The 4,452-nt window shown below is 43.3% G+C and overlaps 1 non-coding gene across 1 annotated transcript; it reads left to right on the forward strand.

Annotated features, from left to right (window-relative positions):
* The first annotated feature begins 1,538 nt into the window (after window positions 1-1,538).
* LOC119935873 lies at window positions 1,539-1,676 on the forward strand. The gene has a single exon (XR_005453477.1). It is a non-coding gene; the product is annotated as a small nucleolar RNA SNORA7 (small nucleolar RNA).
* Window positions 1,677-4,452: the final 2,776 nt, after the last annotated feature.

A 4,452-nucleotide genomic window follows, 5' to 3' on the forward strand; every position in this document is an offset into this window, starting at 1 on the left:
ACCCTCTGACCTGGTGATGAGAGTCCTGAACAAATTTCCTTGAATCTGAGGGCCAGCCAAGACTAAAACTAGTCTACCAACTAAATAATCTTCTTTATCACCCTTTCCTCCCCAACCAAAGACCTTTGTTTTTGGTTTCAGTTTTTTTGTTTGTTTCTATGGCACTTAAGTGCTTACTATGTGCCATGCACTGTACAAAGCATTGGGGTAGATATAAGCTAATCAGGTTGGACCCAGTCCTTGTTCCACGAGGGACTCACAGTCTTAATCCCCATTTTACAGATGAGGGAACTGAGGCACAGAGAAGTGAAGTGACTTGCTCAAGATTACACAGCGGACAAATGGCAGAGCCGGGATTAGAATTCCCAGGCCCGTGCTCTATCCACTAGACCTTGCTGCTTCTTCGTTAGGTGAAAAACTTCTCTGCTCCATTTCCTTTTCCCAATCCTTTCCCCTAGAATTTAATTCCAGTTCTTTCATACGACAAAAGCAATCTATCATATTTATTGAGTGCTTATTGGGTGTGGACCCTGTACCAAGCTATTGGGATAATATAGTAAAACAGAGTTGGTAGATATGTTATTTGTCCACAATGAGCTTACCGTCTAGACAGGGAGACAGACAATAATATAATGAATAAATTACAGATTTGTGCATAAGTGCAGTGGGGCTGTGGGGCTGCTAAAGGGGAATCAAGCTCCCCTTTAACAAGGGTTGGGCAGGGAAATTATCTATCGTAATCCTAAAAGGGCACTAGAAAATCTTGTCCTAGAATTAAGCATGTGCATTAACATGGACTCAGTAAACTTATATATGGGTATAAAGATATTCCTGTTTTCCAAATGGGCCCTTTCCCTCTACCTAAACCCACACTCTCACCTTCATTCTTTGCTTGGCATTTGGAAGAAAAGAGTAAAAGATTCCTCCTCCATTTGCTCAGCTGCCCTTTTCTCAGTTCTCTATGTTACGTACGGAGACTGAGAGGCTCCAGGGACCTCAGCTGGCTTGGTTAGAACTGGGAAGAGAAAAAATAAAAAGAAAGGGGGAACTCTCAGAAGAAGAAGAAAAAGAGGGGAGGGGGGAGAGAAATAGGAAGACAAAAAAGGAGAATGAAAGGCATGATGGCAGTCAATACCCGGATAAGTGACCTTAAACAGGATCTCCTCCATTGAGTTTTATGACATTTTAATCAAAGCCTTCCTGTTTTTAAAACAAGATTATTGGAACAGGGTCTCCATTTATAGATGTACTGCATTTTCAAATTTAATCTGAAAATAGTCAATCTTGCACCACTTCTTTATTCTTCCTTAAATTGATATAGCATCTGATGGTTTCAAAGTCCTCACTCCCTTTTCGTCTCACGTATTTTTGTGTGCAAAAATGTTTGCATCTATGATTATATTCATATGGCTATGTTGTCATATTTATATATAATAAGACCTGGAATGAAGTCAGATCACTAGCATTAAGGCACTGCTCATAGCAACCCAGGTTTGTGGAGCAAGATTCATTATTATTATGCTTACTATGTCTCAAGACCCCTCTCAGGATCGCACCTGGATAGTTTCCAGTATTCTACTAGTCTCAGCTATGGGAGGGAGAGTCAAACAGAGGCGTATCCATTCCATTACTAGCTTGGGCAGTGGCTAGTGAGTGGAAAGAAATCTGCTACAGGTCTAAACTCACCTGTCCTGGGCAGCAGCGTCATGGGAGAGAGTCAGTGGCAGAGATTCAAATTTACTGCATGGAAGAAGACAATGGAGGAAGTGCCAGTAACTTCTTTGAGCCTCAGTTACCTCATCTGTAAAATGGGGATTAAAACTGTGAGCCCCTTGTGGAACAACCTCATCGCTCCCCAGCGCTTAGAACAGTGCTTTGCACATAGTAAGCGCTTAACAAATGCCATTATTATTATTATTATTATCCCATGACCTCTGACTCTCATGCCCATGCTTTATCCACCTTGTCATTTTGTAAATCTTCAGGCTTGTGAATGGGACCAACCATTCACGACTAGTGAAACTGGTCATCACAGTCCTGACTGTGGCCTTTGGCTCCTTTGGAGCAAGGGACCGTGTGTAGTGGAGGAGGATCATTTTGGGATGTGATACAAGTGGACATAGAGGTTGATGGGAAATGCTACATAACCGGCAGTAGAGTGAGAAATAGAAATGGGGTGATTTTCCATTTTCTTGGTGGGAAGGCTCAGAAATCAGTAAGAGCATGAGCCTTAATTAGTTCCCTTTCCCATCAGACCTGTAAGGCCTGCAGCCCAAGAGAGAAGCTGCTCAGCATCCATGCCACAGGAACGTCCCGTCAGCCTCTGCTCCTGCCTAGGAAGAGTGAGGAAATAGTGGCAGCATGAGGCCTTTTCAGCCTCTAGACTCTTGGAAATCAATCAATCAATCGTATTTATTGAGCGCTTACTGTGTGCAGAGCACTGTACTAATCACTTGGGAAGTACAAGGTGGCAACTCATAGAGACAGTCCTACCCAACAGTGGGCTCAAAATCAATCAATCAATCAATCGTATTTATTGAGTGCTTACTGTGTGCAGAGCACTGTCCGCACCTGGGACTGCAACTGTTATGACTGAAAGACTGCAAGCCACTAGGAGCTGGAAACTCTGCCCCTCTAACCACAATACCCTATAGTTCTTCAATCATTTCATCGTTTCTATTTAATGATCATCTATTGCACATGCACACTATGAAGAAAACACAGTATTCAGCCTTTGCGAGGGGACAATATAATTGGTGGACCTGGTCTCTGTCCTTAAGGAGCTTACAAACTAGTGGAAAGAAGTACATTTTCATTAATTACTGTGTGCACAGAACTGTACTAAGCACTTAGAAAATACAATTCAGCAATAAAAGGAGACAAAAAACTCCTTTGTCCACTTTACGTTTAGATTGTGAATCCTTTGGGAGGTACGTTTAGCCTGCATATGTTTCCCCAGTGCTTTAGCACATTGCTTTGCACATAGTAGGCACTTAATAAATTATATTACTATTACTACTATTTAAACAGTATTTTGGTGTATGCAATAGTTTCCAGATTGTCACAACATAAAACATTCATTAATTCATTCATTTGTATTTATTGAGTGCTTATTGTGTGCACAGCACTGTACTAAGCACTTGGAAAGCACCATTCAGCAATATAGAGAGACAATCCCTGCCCAAACTGGGCTTACAGTTTAGAAGAAAGGAGGCAGACATCAGTACAAGTAAATAGGCATCACTATAAATAAATAGAATTTAAGATATATACACATCAAAACAAGTAAACAGGCATTAATAGAAATAAATAGAATTATAGATATGTACATATACACAAGTGCTGCGGAGCGGAGAGGGGGAGTAGAGCAAAGGGAGTGAGTTGGGGAAACGTGGAGGGTAGGGGGATCTGAGGAAAAGGGGAGCTTAGTCTGGGAAGGCCTCTTGTAGGAGGTGAGCCTTCAGTAGGGCTTTGAAGCGGGGAAGTATGATTGTTTGGCAGTTTTGAGGAGAGAGGGTGTTCCAGGCCATGGGTAGGATGTGGGCCAGGGGTCGACAGTGGGACAGGTGACAACAAGGCACAGTGAGCAGGTTGGCACCAGAGGAGTGGAGTGTGCGGGCTGGGCTGTAGAAGGAGACAAGGGAGGTGAGGTAGGAGGGGTCAAGGTGATGGAGAGCTTTAAAGCCAATAATGAAGAGGTTTTGTTTGATATGGAGGTGGATAGGCAAGAACTGGAGATTTTTGAGAAGCGGGGTGACATGCCCTGAACGTTTCTGTAGAAAGATAATCCAGGTATCAGAGTGAAGTATGGACTGAAGTGGGAAGAGGCAGGAGATTGGGAGGTCAGAAAGGATGCTGATGCAATAATCCAGTCACGATAGAACTGAAAGGGCAGATTTTGGTGACGTTGTGAAGGTGAGACTGGCAGTATTTGGTGATGGATTGGATATGTGGGGTGAATGAGAGATCAGTGTAAAGGATGACACCAAGGTTACGGGTTTGTGAGAGGGAAGGATGGTTGTGCCATCTATAGTGATGAGAAAGGCTGGGAAAGGACAGAGCTTGGGTGCGAAGATAAGGAGCTCTGTTTGGGACGTGTTAAATTTGAGGTGACAGGAGGACATCCAAGTAGAGATATCTTGAAGGAAGGAGGAGATGCAAGCCTGGAGGGAGGGAGAGAGAACAGAGATTTGGATGTCAACCACATACAGATGATAGTTGAAGCTGTGGCAGTGAATGAGTTCTCTAAGGGACTGAGTGTAGATGGAAAATAAAATGGGATCAAGAGCTGAACCTTGAGGGACCCTTAGAGTTAAAGGATGGGAGGGGGATGAGGAGGCCACAAAGGAGGTGAGAATGAATGGCCAGAGAGATGAGGAGAACCAGGAGAGGACAGAGTCACTGAAGCCAAGTTTGGATAATGTATTGAGGACAAGGGGATGGTACACAGTG

Source organism: Tachyglossus aculeatus, chromosome 1, assembly GCF_015852505.1.
Source record: "Tachyglossus aculeatus isolate mTacAcu1 chromosome 1, mTacAcu1.pri, whole genome shotgun sequence".
In the NCBI taxonomy this organism is placed as follows: domain Eukaryota; kingdom Metazoa; phylum Chordata; class Mammalia; order Monotremata; family Tachyglossidae; genus Tachyglossus; species Tachyglossus aculeatus.